Raw genomic sequence first — 17,676 nt, 5'->3', positions numbered from 1 at the left:
TGATCGCCTGCCTTCTGCGCGGAGGCAACGTGGATTGTACTTTGTGTGGCACAAAGGGGGAAGGGAGGGCGTTGGACTCCCATCCATTAAAGGCTGAGCTGAAAATATACCCAAGTGGGGGCTTTTAAATGAAGCTCTTCAAAGAAAGTGCAGGATTAGACTGGATTAGCTGCCGACGTCACAGAGCCACACACAGAATGAGTTATGTAATGTGATTCTCTTTGTAGTGCATCGACTGGACAAGAGTGCAGTTCCTAAGAATGATAGAAGTGGAAGGGAACCTCGTGTGGTTTCACTTAATGGGATGCACAACAGAATAAGCAAGAACAGGACCAAGAGGGGGGAAGGATATTTTGACAGGATGTTTCCCCAAAAGCTCACCCCCATTAAAGTGTGGGGGGTTGTTGGCCTCCATGTGTCTCAAAGGACTGCTGTGTTAGCAGCACCAAAGCGACCTCCCCGAGGCACAAGTCTAGGTAGTGTCTAGTCCAAGGAGATCCTGGGTTGACCAAAAGATAAGACCCCTCTCTCGGCCTTGCTGATGTGGTCCAAAGGAGAGCAGAGCAGGACCTTTGGCAAAGGTTTGGCTGCCGGAGCTGCCGGAAGGAGGCGTACAAGGCGCCATCCAACCGATTTAGGAACTAAACTCAGGATTTGCTTGGGGTTTACTCCTGACCCTTTTCTTCTCCCGCAGGTATTCTGCAAGGCAGTGGAGGTTTAGAATCACAGTTTTCCTTCTCCTAGATGTCAGGGTGACAGTTTGGCCCCAAACCCTTCGCCGTGCGATTCAGTCAAAGACGATGCCAAAGGATGGCAAATGGCCCCCTGAAACTATTGGCAGTGAAAATGCCACGTTTCGTGATAGGCCCTAAATGAGTCCTCGGTGCCCTTTGTGCCCTCGGGGTCACAGTTTTGGCCAAAAACCTGACGTTGTACAATTCACTCTAAAACAGTGCCAAACACCTGCAAATTGCCCCCTGCAATGTTTGGCACTGCAAAGGTGCATTTCCAGGTAGGCAAAAAAAAGAGCAGTAAAGCAAGAGCAACATTTGCTTTCTACCCCTGGATTATTTGGAGGTAATCAAGCCATGGAGCCAGGTTTGAATGACGCAACAAGCTGGACTCTTGCTGTGTGGCAGAGCAAGAGGGAGGGAGGAACATCACAGAGTTTTTGCACCAATATACTGCTGGTTCATATTAAACTATAGTTTAATGTGGCATGCGGGGACACGGGTGGCGCTGTGGGTTAAACCACAGAGCCTAGGACTTGCCGATCAGAAGGTCAGCGGTTCGAATCCCCGCGACGGGGTGAGCTCCCATTTCTCAGTCTCTGCTCCTGCCAACCTAGCAGTTCGAAAGCACGTCAAAGTGCAAGTAGATAAATAGGTACCGCTCCGGCGGGAAGGTAAACGGCGTTTCCATGTGCTGCTCTTGTAGCACCCTGCTTGTGGTTAACGCTTAGCTGGAATGAAATATTCAATGCAGCAATAGAGAAATTAAAATATTAATTTATTTGTCAGACAAATAAATGATAGGCACAGTGGTATATGGTTACCAAAAGCTCTGCCCACTCCAGCCCTGATGGCCAGCACTTATATTTCCTCAGCCCAGCCCCCTTGCTCCTCCTTTGGCTGCCTCTGTCCAATCAGCCTGGTTGAAATTCCTTTTGGCTGTTTGCTAGACCAATCATAAAAGATACACCCACTTCCTCCTCCTTTGGCTGCCTCTGTCCAATCAGCCTGGTTGAAATTCCTATTGGCTGTTTGCTAGAACCAATCATAAAAGATACACCCACTTCCTATTACTTTTTATGGGAGACAAAGAGCTATATTTCCTTCTATCCATAAATAGCAGACAAATAGCCATATATCTTATATTTGCCTCGACAAGGCACCTTAATTACCAGATCACCTTTTGCCCTGTTGCCCCTGCACTCCAAAACAAATGGCTAAAACAGATGGCTCATGGTTTTAAATTCTATCTAAACAGAGATCTTAGGTTCACATTCTCACACACCATCAATGAAATAAGAATCTAACATAAGAATCTAACATTTCTTACTTTCTAAATCCTTTGCATAATTACATTAAATCTCATACATAACATAGATAGCTTTTTAGAAGAAAAGGAACTCAGTAAAAACAGCTTCAAAAAGAAGCCTCTTCAGTTTACAACCTCCTTTCCCAGCTTTTCCCATTAGCTCTTGCCCTTTAACCTTAGGAAAATATGGCTCGAGTCTGATGGGAGGCACATTCTGTTAAACAATAAATCTTACTATTTACCAACTCTTAATTAGTGTTTTTGCAGCTTGATTGTATTCTGTAATATGTATGGTCAGTGTAACCTTTGCTCCTAGCCTGTATTTCCCTTTTACAACTTTGAGAAACTTGTCTCCTGTTACTGCTATAAATCAGGGGGGCCCTTTTCAGGAGAGTAGGAAGATAAACAACTGCCAAAGTACTTAGCCAGCTGCTTTATGCCTGGCATGAAACATACAAACATTTGCAAATATATCTTTAAGCTCATTTTAAAATACAGGCCTTGATCAGATGCCTCACTCTGGTTCACCAGAAGCGGCTTAGTCATGCTGGCCACATGACCCGGAAGCTGTACGCAGGCTCCCTTGGCCAATAAAGTGAGATGAGCGTCGCAACCCCAGAGTCGGTCACGACTGGACCTAATGGTCAGGGGTCCATTTACCTTTACCTAATGTGGCATGCAAACCAGGGCATTATGAATCCAAACTGTAAAAGACACTGACTTTTAACTGGGTCCTTTACTCATCGTAACACTTTAAAATCTTTACCACAAGCTTCCTGCCCCCCTTTTTAACTAAGCTTCTATTCTGTCCTAAAAATAATCCGTCTATTTTTTTCCTGGGGAGAGAGGATCTTTTCATGTGATTATGATAAAACCAAATGCATTTGCTTTCCCTGTACAGAAATAATCCTCTTGGCTGAGGCTCAGAATCGAGTCGTGTCTCCACTTCCCTCGGTTATTTGCAGGAATCTATTTCTTGCACACCCTGAAATTGCATTTTTGAGGCCTAGCCATTGCCACCGGGTTTGCTGCTCCTCATGCTGCAGACCAATGCCCCCTTGATGAAAAGAATAGAAATAAAGGGATGAAGTTAAGATTTGCACTGGGTTTTTGCTTTGCCAGAGTCAAAGATGTTACAAATCTGCAAAAGTGTCTACAAGGCCTCATGGGAGAAGGGGAAAGATGATTTCTAAGCAGATTTGCACATTTATTTTCCAGTTCTGACATACGCAATTGAGTCTTGTCACCTTCTTAAATGCTTTGACGGCTGCTGTGTGTGAACAAAGCTGCCTAAATGCTCATTCATTTGGGGGAAAGCAGAAGGCAGGCTAATCCTGTTTTACTGATGTTTTAAGAAATCTGACATGTTCAAATTGAGGGGCGTGTTCAAATGAGCAGGATTATTGGGATTCTAGCCTTTTACAACCGTCACACAAAGACTTTCTAAGTGGTCTAAATGCCTAACCGCGAAGCAGTAAAGGCAGGGGCATAGCATCGGGGGAGGGGCTGCTGCTGCTGGGACATTTGCCCTGGGTGCATTGGGGGGGGGCTGATCACACCACCACCCCCAGCCAGTCCTGCACCACTTTGCACGGCTGGGATCTGATGCTCAGGGCTGCTTTGAGGAGGGCGGCAAGAGAAGGATGGCATGACAAGCCATGTGCACTTTGATCCCAGGCCCTTGGGTGCGCGGCTGTGATCGAAGGGCGCAGGACGTCATTCTCACGATACGATACTCTTTATTGTCATTGTTCCATACAGAACAACGAAATTGAAAATCTACATCAGACATTCAGAAACCAACAAGCCTGCTATCCCTGCTATCCTGTGGCATCTGAATATAGACTGCATTTTTAATCAAGGCTTATATTTTGATCAGATACCTGTATTCTTAAAATGAGCTTAAAATATATTTTAAAATATCTGTATCTCTCATGCCAGGCAGCATCTCTCATGCCAGGCAGTGAGTGCATCGGCAGATGTGCTCATCTTAAAGAGGGCCCCTTTGGTTTATTGGTTTATTGCGGTCATAAAAAGGCTGAGAAGCAGGTCACTGACCTTGCATGCTGTAGAGTACAACTAAGTTGTAAAAGTGGTAGGTAAACAGTAAAATAAAACCATGTGCCTTAAACTTGAGCCACAGGACAAAAGGCCAAGGGCACATGGAAAACAAAGGCAACTGGCTTGGCTGGGGAAAAAGAAGCTTCTTCCTATTTTATTTTGAGGCTGGAAAGGAGGGTGAAAGGGGGAGGTGTAAACTAAAGAGGCTTCTTTAAAAACTGTTTTTTTACTGAGTTCCTTCCTTTCTACTTTGAGAAGCTTTATTCTTTTAAAAGGTTACCTATGCTAATGTATTAAATATATTGGCTTAAATGTAATTATGCAAAGGATTTAGAAAGTAACAAATTTAGATGTTAGATTCTTATTTCATAGAATCATAGAGTCCTAGAGTTGGAATAGACCACAGGGGCCATTGAGCCCAGCCCCCTGCCAGACAAGAAGACGCCATCCGAGCAGTCCTGATATATATGGTTGTCAGACATTTGTTTGGAAACCTTCAAATGAAGGAGATCTTTCAATGTTGATGTGAAACTCAAGATCCTTGACATATGTTTAAGATAAAAATTTAAGATTAACCATTTGTTTTAAAAGGCAATAGGGCAAGGAGGGCAAGAGGTGAGCTGGTAATTAAGATTCCTTGTTGAGACACATGTAAGATATATTACTACTTATTTGTCATTTATAGATGTAACAATATATAGCTCTTTGTGTTCCATATAAGGACAGGAGGATGTGGGTGTATCTTTTTGTGATTGGTTATAGCAATCAGCCAATAGGAAATCCAACCAGGCTGATTGGACAGAGGCAGCCACAGGAGGAGCAAAGGGGGCTGGATTAAGGGAATATAAGGGCTGGCCATAATGGCAGGAGGCCAGGCCAGAGCTTGGTAACCATATACCACTGTGCCTCTTATTTATTTGTCTGACAAATAAATTATTATTTTAATTTCTCTGTTGCTGCGTTGAACATTTCATTCCAGCTAAGCGTTAACCACAAGCAGGGTGCTACAATCCCAGCCTGGTTAGCCCCCTAAAAACAGTAGTACCTCGGGTTACATACACTTCAGGTTACATATGCTTCAGGTTACAGACTCTGCTAACCCAGAAATATTACCTCGGGTTAAGAACTTTGCTTCAGGATGAGAACAGAAATTGTGCTCCGGCAGCACGGCGGCAGCAGGAGGCCCCATTAGCTAAAGTGGTGCTTCAGGTTAAGAACAGTTTCAGGTTAAGAACGGACCTCTGGAACCAATTAAGTACGTAACCAGAGGTACCACTGTACCCCATAATGGAATACAATGTACTCTCATAGAGGCTACTTTACACTGAGTTTAAAACCAAAATCGCATTTGGAGAGAAACTGTTTCTCAGGTGGCTAGTCCTAGTCTTTATAACCCTGTACCTTCTTCCAGGGGACGCGGGTGGCACTGTGGGTTAAACCACAGAGTCTAGGACTTGCCGATCAGAAGGTCGGCGGTTCAAATCCCCGCAACGGGGTAAGCTCCCGTTGTTCGGTCCCAGCTCCTGCCGACCTAGCAGTTTGAAAGCACGTCAAAGTGCAAGTAGGTTAATAGGTACCGCTCCGGCGGGAAGGTAAATGGCGTTTCCGTGCGCTGCTCTGGTTCACCAGAAGCGGCTTAGTCATGCTGGCCACATGACCCAGAAGCTGTATGCCGGCTCCCTTGGCCGATAAAGCAAGATGAGCGCCGCAACCCCCGAGTCGGTCACGACTGGACCTAATGGTCAGGGGTCCCTTTACCTTTACTTTTACCTTCTTCCAGAAGGCAGAAGCTGAAAGAGATCGTTTCTGGGGTGCGCACGCCACCCTCCCAAGAGCGGCTTTGCGAGGCTAGGATCATTCCAGCCTTGCAAGCGGCTCAGGGCTGGTTTTGCTCTGGGGGCATCGGTGGCGAGGGCTATGTTTGTGTATGATGAACTCCTTTTGCCTCCCATGCGCCGCCTCATGCTTGAACCCTGGTGTGCATGTGCACCCACCCACCCTGGGCATTCTTAAAGCACGCTCTGCCACTGAGTACAGGCACGCCCTGATCTAGGCACGTTTACTCAGAAGTAGAACTAACTCTATTGAATGGGGCTGACTTCCATGCCAGCATGCATAGAGTTGCAGTCTTTGGTACATTTCCTAAGGATAATGGAACCCATTTCTTAGTCTGAAGGCTTCTTTCTGGGTCGCCCTGCCAAGAGGATATTGCTGGCTTTAATTACTGACTGTGTTGCAAACCTATTCGACAAGGGTAAGTAAAATAAGAAAACAGACCTGGGGAAAGCAGCAAGAACAGCTTTCTTTGAGCTGAGTACCAGACAACTGCTCTAAGATAAAACTAATGTCTTCTTGAATAAATAGAAGGAAGGGGAGTTCAGTTCAGAAATCCTTTATATATACACACACACCGTATTTTCCCGTCTATAAGACGCCCCCATGTATAAGACGCCACCTATTTTGGGGGACCCATATTAAGAAATTGAGGGGAGATGGCCCCATGTATAAGACGCCCCTTAATTCTTGACATTATTTTTTAGGGGAGACCTAGTCTTATACACGGGAAAATACGGTCTATATATTTTTTATTAAATTTTCTGTTTTACAATTTAGAATATTGAGAAAACCTTACAATCTCGACGCCTTCCCTTCTTCTCTTTCCATGGTTCATTCTGCATAACATAAATCCCTGCATATTTTATATAAACTAAACCATTCCGTATTCCATTATTACATCCATCAAAACTTATTTACACTGTTGAATTTGTCTCAATGCTGCCAACGTTTTCAAGTGTACACAATTATCCCCCATATATTCAATAAACATTTTCCAGTCTTCTTTAAACGAATGTTCTTCTTGTTCTCTTACTCTGTAAGTTAGATCTGCAAGCTGCGCATATTCCGACATTTTAAGTTACCATTCTTCTTTGGTTGGGACCTTGCTCGTTTTCCATTTTTGTTCAGTTCAGAGATCCTCACATGCAATAGACAAATGTGGACATCCCCTGTCAAACAGGTCATAGGTGCTTTTACTGCTGACATATGCGCTGTGTGGATAGTGTTGTTATATAGCTTATCCACTAGGTGGCGCTGGATAGAGTCACAAGTTTCCTGCTGTTGCTCTGTCCTTCATTCAGCAAGACAATAAAGTTCTTGTCTAGCTTCCCAACTAGAGTCTTCTCTAAGCCCTCCATAACGGGCACCTATATGGTACTGCATGCCATTTCTGTGGGCAGACCCAGCCTTGCCACATGCAAGTGGAGATGTGTTCCACTGGTGCACCAAAATCTGTCCTCCAATTTCTCAAATGTTCTTTTCCTCTGCAAAAGAGGCTTCTCAGGGCACTTTAGAATTGCCCTGAAAACTATAAAATAAAATTATATATATACTAGAATTGCTTTAGCAATTCTGTGGGCATGGGATTGAGGTGACTTTATCGTTGCAAAGTGGCTGTGGTGGACTCCTTCTCCCCTTGATATTTAATTTTCTGCATGCAGGGAATTGTCTTTTATTTTTTTTACTGCGGGGAAGAATTCAATCCTGTGAGCTCTCTTCTGTGATCTGAAATAGCACAGCTCAGAGACAAATTTGCCAAGATAGTAAGAATGAGACCTCCTTGACTCGAATTACTGAGGCATTCTTTATATAGAAGTGGAGCAGATTAAACGTCCACATGGATGAGCCATATTCATCAATTGGATTAGGTCTGGAGATTTTTAAAGAAGCTTGCTTCAGGGTACTGGGTCAAGGCAATTACTTACTTGAGGTGAAACTTTAACAAGGGGCAAATTGTAGAGAGCAGGTAATCTAGACTGGGGTTTTGGGGGTGGGTGGGGCACCTCTCTTTCTCCATATTTCTGACCCAGTCCTTATTTCCTCAGCATTAATTTCTCCATTTCAGTTTTCCTCTGTTTCTCATTTTCCCAATCTTCAATTCAGTTCTCTACATCAGTTTGTGATTTTTTTAAAGAAGTCCGCACGAAAATTAAACAGCATTTTAGTGCTATTTCCCCTGAATATACACATTTTGCATGCAGTTTTGCCTAAGATTCAAAGCAACTTCCCCTAGTATAAAACATCTTGCAGCACACACACATATATATATGCATATATATATATATATATATATATATATATATATATATATATTGCATATATATATGCAAACTTCCCTCCGGCGTATGCATTCTGAGACACATTCCTTGGCTGCAGAACTGCATTGCAAAATTCAGAGAAGTGCGAATTTTGAGGACTGGCTGTGTTTCGGTTTGTGTATTTTTCCAGAAAAGCACAAATGAGGCAGATTCACCTTTAAATGCAAAATAAATCAAATCCTCCTCCTTGGGTGCTAACCATTAATTGAACAGCATCAGCTATCACTTGGGCGGGGGAGCAGGGAATGATCATTTCCATTGCAGTTATGTGTTGTGTAACAAGAATTATCAGGCGCATCAGCATTCAGCATCTGTTTGAGAGTGTGGTGGGGAGGACAGGCAGATACTGAAGAGCTCTTTCTGAGCATATTATTGATGCATCAACTGTGTTTGTCTCATAGGCACTGAGTTTGTTGGCCTAAATACAGGTTTCCTCTCTGCATCAGGGAGTGATAATTTCTTTCCATGTCACTCGGGATATTCGCAATGAGGGGCGACGTCTCCTCTTCCGCGGCTCCAAAGGGAGGAAGTTAAGAAATGTGGGAATGTTAAAGATAGGATGGGCAAGCAATTTTATAGGTAATGAGCTTCTTAATTTGGGAAAGGATATATTGCATAAGTATTATCCTCGTATCTACGGGACCGCCTCTCCTGGTATGCCCTGCAGAGGACCTCAGTGGCGTAGCGTGGGTTGTCAGCACCTGGGGCAAGGCAAGTAATTTGCGCCCCCTAACCTGTGGATTTGCGCCCCCTACCCCGTGGATTTGCCTAACCCCCCGATGTTGTGCCCGGTGCGGCCGGCCCCCCCTGCACCCTCCACGCTACGCCACTGGAGGACCTTAAGGTCCATGAATAACCATAGTTTAGAAGTCCCGGGCCCTAAGGAAGTCAGACTATCCTCCACCAGGGCCAGGGCCTTTTCAGTGATGGCTCCGACCTGGTGGAATGCTCTGTCCCATGAGACTAGGGCCCTTCAGGATTTAACCTCCTTCCGTCAGGCCAGTAAGACAGAGCTATTCTGCCTGGCCTTTAATTTGAATTCAGCCTGATCTTTTATTTCCCTTCCCTTCTCTTCCCTCCCCCTCCCCTTTTATGATCACCCGCTCTGAGACCCCACAGCTAATTCTCCCCTGGCCTCCACACTGGCCCAAGTAGGACCAATTCAGCCAGCTAGCCCTGGGGATTGATTTTTGAATTTTATTGTTATTCATGTTTTTATACCGTATTTTATGCTGCTTTTATAATTAAATGTTTTAAATTTGTTGTTAGCTGCCCTGAGCCCGGTTTTTGAACCAGAAAGGGCAGAGTATAAATAAAAATTTTATTATTATTATTATTATTCCTTCACTCACGCAAGTAAGCGATGTAGCAGAGCAGATTCTCCTCAATATAGCTGGAAGCTAGTTTGCAGATTCGTTTGAATCTCTTAGTTAAGATTATTTCCTTGTGTCCCCTTTAATCCCTCTTAAAACAATAAAGACACAGGAGTCTTTCTGAGTAAAGTAACAAAAAGTTTACTCACATTTCAGTTCACAATTAGATTCCTGAAAGGCAGACTTTACTTAGTAGTTGCACAAAGAAACTGTGAGGGCCTTCTCGGTAGTGGCGCCTGCCCTGTGGAACGCCCTCCTATCAGATGTCAAGGAAATAAACAACTATCTGACTTTTAGAAGACATCTGAAGGCAGCCCTGTTTGGGGAAGCTTTTAATGTTTGATGTTTTATTGTATTTTAAATATTTTGTTGGAAGCCACCCAGAATGGCTGGGGAAACCAAGCCAGATGACTGGGGTATAAATAAAATGATGATGATGATGATGATGATGATGATGATGATGATGATGAGACTGAACTCGTGGGCTGCTGGCTGAGAGCCAGCAGACAGCAAAGTTACATTAATACAGCAAAATAGCTGCAGGCAGTGGCGTAGCGTGGGGGGTGCAGGGGGGGCCGGTCGCACCGGGCGCAACATCTGGGGGTTAGGGTTAGGGGGTGCAAATCCACGGGTTAGGGGGCGCAAATTACTTGCCTTGTCCCGGGTGCTGACAACCCACGCTACGCCACTGGCTGCAGGAGAGCAGCAACAAGATAGCAAGCAAGATCAGGCAAGACTGGTGGGCTAGACTAAGAAAATGGCTGCATAACTTGGCTCTTTTATGGAGTCAGTCAAGGCCACACCCATCTCCCAGATCACATGCAGGGGAAATAAGGAATGTTGAATTCGACTGTACCAGTGGATTACATCCCACAAGAAACGGATGATTTCTCAGCAGTAAAAGTGGAGGAAGGAGACAGCTGCTGCTTCTTTTAAGGAGTTAACTGGGGCTGAAATCACACCGTCGGTAGAGAAGCGTTAAGCAATTCTTGGCATGTACTAATGGTAATAGGATATCAATAATTTAGGAAATTAATCTCTTGGCGAGGGAGCGAGCAATCTCCCCAACTCGACATGCCCAAAGGAAGGAGTGACATCTGCTGTTTACCAAGCACATCTAAAGCACACTTTGGGGTTCCTCCCCAGCCCTTGGTTTAGTAGCCATTTTTAATTAAGCAGATGGCAACAGAGCTCTTCTAAGGTTCCCAGTGACAGAGCTATGCTTTTGGACTAGCAAGGGGGAAAGCCTTCTGTGCAAATATTTGGTTTCAGCTCCAAACGCAAACATGCAAGCCCTGTCATTGCACCCGCCGGTGCTAATGCTCAGCACGTCTAAATAATAATAATAATAATTCACCGCATTCAGCCTCCGGAGAAGATACAGAAGGAGGGTGCGGAAATCAATGCATTGAATTAGCGCTTATGAGACTAGCAAATAGCACTCCAGACTCATCCTGGACACCGTGGGAGGGTAAACATATCTGCACACGTATATTGGTACAATTCACCCAACAAATATGAAATCTGTTTAATTAAGGGCAAAGTTCCATTGTGGATTTTTATTCGAGTCCAAGGAGACAGGCTAGCTCCAGGGGAAAAAAAAACAAAACCAATCAGCTTTCAGTTGAGGATGATCACAGTTTTCTTTAAAATGCAAGCCTAAAACTGCAAACACATTTTGTGATGTGGGTATGTTTTGCAATATCTTTTCTCCCGCTTGGGGTGAGGGTGGACAAACAGAGGACAGGCAGAAAGTTTCTCAGGCATTTCCCTGTTTTCCTGCAGGTTCCCAGAGGCAGCGGATGATGGTCTATTAGGGTGAACAGAGCCCTGCCCCACCAAGATCTGTCTGCCCTCACTTGCCTGCCAACCTGAGCAGGGCAGAGGGTGGCTCTGAATATCAGCTGCCTCCTTCCTAGTCCCAGTGCTGCCTTTTGTATAATGCAACAAGGAGGATGGATGCGTTTGCCCTTCCTATCATTGGCTTTAGTTCCACTTGTGGCTTCCTCCTCCTCGCTTTCTTTACTTTTCTAAATTTTGTTTATGCTATAATAATAATAATAATAATAATAATAATAATAATAATAATTTATTATTTATACCCCGCCCATCTGGCTGGGTTTCCCCAGCCACTCTGGGCGGCTTCCAACAAAGTATTAAAATACAGTAGTCTGTTAAACATTAAAAGCTTCCCTAAACAGGGCTGCCTTCAGATGTCTTCTAAAAGTCTGGTAGTTGTTCTTCTCTTTGACATCTGGTGGGAGGGTGTTCCACAGGGCGGGTGCCACTACCGAGAAGGCCCTCTGCCTGGTTCCCTGTAACTTGGCTTCTTGCAGTGAGGGAACCGCCAGAAAGCCCTCAGAGTTGGACCTCAGTGTCCAGGCAAAACGATGGGGGTGGAGTTGCTCCTTCAGGTATACTGGACCGAGGCCGTTTAGGGCTTTAAAGGTCAGCACCAACACTTTGAATTGTGCTTGAAAATGTACTAGGAGCCAATGTAGGTCTTTCAAGAGTGGTGTTATGTGGTCTCGGTGGCCGCTCCCAGTCACCGGTCTAGCTGCCGCATTCAGGATTAGTTGTAGTTTCTGGGTTGCCTTCAAAGGTAGCCCCACGTAGAGTGCATAACAGTAGTCCAAGCGGGAGATAACCAGACCATGCACCACTCTGGCAAGGCAGTCTGCGGGCAGGTAGGGTCTCAGCCTGCACACCAGATGGAGCTGGAAGACAGCTGCCCTGGACACAGAATTGACCTGCGCCTCCATGGACAGCTGTGAGTCCAAAATGACTCCCAGGCTGCGCACCTGGTCCTTCAGGGGCACGGTTACCCCATTCAGGACCAGGGAATCCTCCACACCTGCCCGCTTCAGTTCCCCCAAAATAGTACTTCTGTCTTGTCAGGATTCAACCTCAATCTGTTAGCCGCCAGCCGTCCTCCAACCGCCTCCAGGCACTCACACAGGACCTTCACCACCTTCATTGGCTCTGATTTGAAAGAGAGGTAAAGCTTATACATTTCACCACCTAAACTGTACAGTAGTACCTTGGTTCTCAAACGTCTTGGTACTCAAACAACTTGTAACCCAAACACTGCAAACCTGGAAGTGTTCCTATTTGCGAATGTTTTTCAGAAGCCGAATGTGCTCCGTTTTGATTGTTACGCTTCCGATTTGAGTGCCACACTTCCGTTTTGAGTGTTTCGCTGAGGTGTGGTATTGTTGGTTTTTTGCTATTTCTTTTGAATTTTTGTTTTTGCGGCTTTATTTTTGTTTTTGTGACTGTGTGGAACCCAGTTCAGCTACTGATGGATTGATTGTGTGACTGTAGTACATTGTTTATTGCTTTCATTTTATGGATCAATGGTCTTGTTGGATAGTAAGATTCATGTTAAATTTATGTTTTAGGGATTGTGTTTAAAAGTCTGGAACGGATTAATTCATTTTGCCTTACTTTCTATGGGAAAGCACACCTTGGTTTTGGAATGCTTTGGTTTTGGAACAGACTTCCAGAATAGATTACGTTTGAGAACCAAGGTACCACTGTATGTATAGAACTACCTAAACTGTAATAGAAACTTATTCAATCTACAACTTAGAACTACAACTCAGAAACTACAGCAGCAAGAATATTACTTGCCCCAAAATGGAAAGAAGTAGAAGTCCCAGCAAAAGAAGAATGGATACAAACACTTATGGAATATGCAGAAATGAGAAAACTTTCTGGAAAAATAAGAAATCAAGATAACAAAGTTTTTATAAAAGAATGGAAATGGTTTATTGAATATTTACAGATAAATTGTAAACAGATAAGAACATTGGCAGGATTATTGTAATAACCTGCAGTTTCATAGGAGTATATATTTAAAGAAGATGAATAAATGAGCAAATTAAGTTAATTTGGATATGCAGAAGATATTAAGAATAAATTTAAGGAACTGCAGAAAGAGGAGGAAGGAAGCCAAGTTTTGAAATGTCAAAATGATTGTAAAATCAGTGAAATGTATAAACCTAAAATGTACAGTTTGTTTATTTTTTTTAAAAAAGGTGGATGAGGACTGAGCATGCTCAGTGGGTACAGAATCCTGACTGACAGCTGGCAGACCAAAAACGGGTGGGGATGTGCAATAGAATGGAATGTGTAGTACTCCACCTTGCAACAGATTGCTGCAAATCTTACTTGTATCAATCGTTTCCGACCTTATCATTGCCTTCTGTATCATCACGAGCTAGTATTTGCAGGGTGTGTGTGTCCAGATTTTCATATTTTTACAGCCTCTCTAACCCCAAAAAGTTGAGATATTTTCTAAGACATTTTCAGAAATTCCAGACGTGCAACTTTAATCTAGATTCTCTCCACTCTCCACTCCCCACACATAAAACACACAAAAAAATTTATATGGGGGGGGGGGAGTACCTCCCGTTTGCAGTAGAGGTAGGTTGCTTACTCACAGCTACTAAAATTGTTGGTTTAAAAAAAAGTGAAAGTGGGAAGGGGAGGGGTGCTGAGAAGATCCGAACTTAATTATATGCTTCGATTTGAATTACACAAAGTGGCGTCTTCCTCTCGCTTCCTTTATACAACTCGAAAGAAACATGAGACAAAAAGATTCCCTGTGTGAGTAATTCAGACCTAGTTTACGGTAAGGGACGCCAAAAGCAACTTGTCCCCTGTAGGCAGAAAACTAGTCTTTGCAAGAACTGTTTGATCTTGCTTGGGAATTGGAAGTGTGGCAGGTGGGGGGATGGAGAGGGAGAGAGATTTTCGTCATTTCCTCCACTGCTTGTGTAAGCTCACCCCAAACTCTGGTTTGTTTCTTAAAGAGATGAAGGCATTCAAAGGATGAAGTGGGGCGTTTGTAAGTAGCATCCTGAGAAAAGGGAGGAGGAAGTCCCATTGTCCTAAACTTTACCAGCCAGCAGTTAGAAGATCTGCCATGCTTGGTGGAAATCTGAGCTTTTGCAAACTACAAAACACTTCCAAGGTTGCAAAAACTAAATGTGCACCTCCATCAAACAGGCCAATGAGGACTGGGAACCCTCAGGGATCATGAAATGTTGAGTGCCTGATGGAAAAGAAGAACAGAAAGGGAAGAGGGGGTGGAATAAACTGCCTGGTTGGCTGGCAGGGGCCCAAATGTCAGCTTGTAACAGGGGACCACTCCCTATTTATTTTATTTATTGAATTTATATACCGACCTATTGCCAGAGGTCTCAGGGCAGTTCACAGAACAAGATCAAGGCATGCATCCCATGATTCCATCCTACACATACCATCTCACAAATCATGAAAGAAAACTTTCCGTTTTGATAATGCAATCACATTTTACACATTTCTGAAATCACACTGTGGTCCTCCATATTGGGCTTTTCTACAATGCCCCAAATATCTCCCCACTCTGGTTTGGCTTACATAATAGTCTGAAGAAGCAGCCTAGTTTCATACAAACAAGCAAAAGTAGGAACTGCTAAAGAGACAGCAGTCACTTTGCAATTCTTCTGGTTGTGCCGAGCGTTCCTGACATTTTTCGTTGCAAAATCATCAACCGCCCCCCCCCCCGTGCCTATTTCTCTGTCGAGGTCACAGAAAAACAAATGAACAGGTAGACAGCTTAACTATTCTTTGAAAAACTGGAGAGAGACCTGTTTAATATCTCTGTTGCATAACCTCATTGCGTTTCTGGCTGACTGATTTGTACCGATAGCTAGACATGGCAGTGCTTCTGTGTGCGCAAACCCCAAAAAGCAGCACTGGCATTCAGTGTCCCTGGGATCAGGGCCCTTTTAGGGTGCTCTGTACCCCGCCTCTCTCCTCATGCCTTTGCCCAAGTTTCTCTAGTATTAGTACTCGAGAGAACATGTCACCTAGGGAATCACACCTCTCTGTCTCTGGAGCAACAAATCCCAGATTATCTGCACAAGGACACACTGTACGTTCCAGGAAAGGACCTGGACTGGTGATTCACTGTTCAGAAGTCAGAGCACGTTCTGCTCTAACACTAGCTTCCGACTCCAGCAAACCTCACAAGGTCTTTGCAATACAAATATAAACACAGGGAAGCTTCCACTGATATCTTCAAGTGCGAGCTACATTGCAACCAGCTTGTTCCCCAGCCCGGTGGTTTTACTCTTATTCCACATCACTCCCCCAACAATCACTCTTGGTGACTTGCAGATTGGACCTTCAGAATGACATAAATAAAAGTGGGGGAGCAGTGCAAGCTCCAGGATTTGGGGAGCACTCTGACATGCTTTTAATGTTTAATAGGTTATTGTATTTTAGGGTTTTGTTGGAAGCCGCCCAGAGTGGCTGGGGAAACCCAGCCAGATGGGCAGTGTATTATTATTATTATTATTATTATTCCCTTCCCCTAACCACCTAAGCATCTCTTAAATCCTGATGCTCCCCTCCCCCGTGACATAATTCTTATTATTCAAAAAGTGAACTCCTATTCATGTGGAGGAAACCTAAAAGGCCATTTACTGCTAATAACTCATTCTTGAATTGCCCCCCCCCATAAAATCAAATTGCCCCCCTGTGGGGCATATGCCCCATGTTGGAAACCATAGGGTTAGACATAAAGGTAAAGGTAATAGCCGACTCTGGGGTTGCGGCGCTCATCTCGCTTTATTGGCTGAGGGAGCCGGCGTACAGCTCCTGGGTCATGTGGCCAGCATGACTAAGCTGCTTCTGGCGAACCAGAGCAGCACACAGAAATGCCATTTACCTTCCTGCTGGAGCGGTACCTATTTATCTACTTGCACTTTTGACGTGCTTTCGAACTGCTAGGTTGGCAGGAGCTGGGGCCGAGCAACGGGAGCTCACCCCGTCGCGGGGATTTGAACCGCCGACTGACCTTCTGATCGGCAAGTCCTAGGCTCTGTGGTTTAACCCACAGCACCACCCTATTATTATTATTATTATTAAATTAAATTTATATACCGCCCTATACCCGGGGGTCTCAGGGCAGTTTTACTAGAATGCTGGATCCAGAAAGTTAAGAGGTGGACGTTGTCTGCATAACAGCAGCATCCTTCCCTTTCAAAAATTGCAAACCAAAAGCAGAGTTGTTCATAGTAATCAGGCCTGCTTCAAATACATCAATACTTAAAAATAAAGAAGCCAGCAGTAAGAGTTTACACGTCCCTTCCCCATCTGCTGATTTAGTTTTTATTTAGTAGGATTATTTGACATCATACTGCTGGCTGCCAGATGGTACAGTATGCTTTTCAAAGTGACCAAGCGAATATTTGTTAGGATGTTCCAGCATGCCTTTTCTTTTTCCCCCAAACAGCTATCCCACCATGGTTCCAAAAATAGAGGCAACACTTTCTCCACTTGGACATATAAAAAAATGTTGTTTGTGGCAACTTGTTTGGTTCTAATTTTTGCCTTTAAAAAAAAAGGATATTGTGAGAAAATAATTTCTGTTCTTATTTAGAACTGCATTAAGGAAGCTTAATAACTTGGTCATGTCCCACGGGATTAAAAAAAATATCTCCCTGTACAGTGGTACCTCGGGTTACATACGCTTCAGGTTACATACACTTCAGGTTACAGACTCTGCTAACCCAGAAATAGTGCTTCAGGTTAAGAACTTTGCTTCAGGATGAGAACAGAAATCGTGCTCTGGCGGCGCGGCGGCAGCAGGAGGCCCCATTAGCCAAAGTGGTGCTTCAGGTTAAGAACAGTTTCTGGTTAAGAACGGACCTCCGGAACGAATTAAGTACTTAACCCGAGGTACCACTGTACATTTTTGATCGTCACCTTTATTTTTAAAAATGTGGTTGACATATGGAACAGGGAGCCATTGATTAAGTGCTTCACCTCTTAATTCAGCTGTGGGAGTACAGATATTTAAGTCTGTGGCTGCTGGTAAACCTCTGAACTTTGGTTCGCTTAAAAGATTGTTTGGCCAACAAAGAATGCAGATATTTCTCAATCAAAAGTCTGTTCATCAATTAAGGGTTATGTTCCCAGTCTTCTATTTTTCCTGCAATATCATGGATGTCATTTAGGTATTTTAATTCTGGACTGTACAACTGTGGCTTTCA

General features: G+C 44.0%; 1 long non-coding RNA gene across 1 annotated transcript in view; it reads left to right on the top strand.

The window, feature by feature from the left end:
* The window catches only part of LOC310703557, a 453,580-nt gene that overhangs the window by 185,979 nt on the left and 249,925 nt on the right, over window positions 1-17,676 (top strand). The gene's annotated exons all lie outside the window — the stretch shown is intronic.

The sequence above is a fragment of the Podarcis liolepis genome (assembly GCF_965112155.1).
Source record: "Podarcis liolepis genome assembly, chromosome: 3".
In the NCBI taxonomy this organism is placed as follows: domain Eukaryota; kingdom Metazoa; phylum Chordata; class Lepidosauria; order Squamata; family Lacertidae; genus Podarcis; species Podarcis liolepis.
The sequence above is the reverse complement of the archived record's forward strand: the minus strand, read 5'-3'. Positions and strand labels throughout refer to the sequence as shown.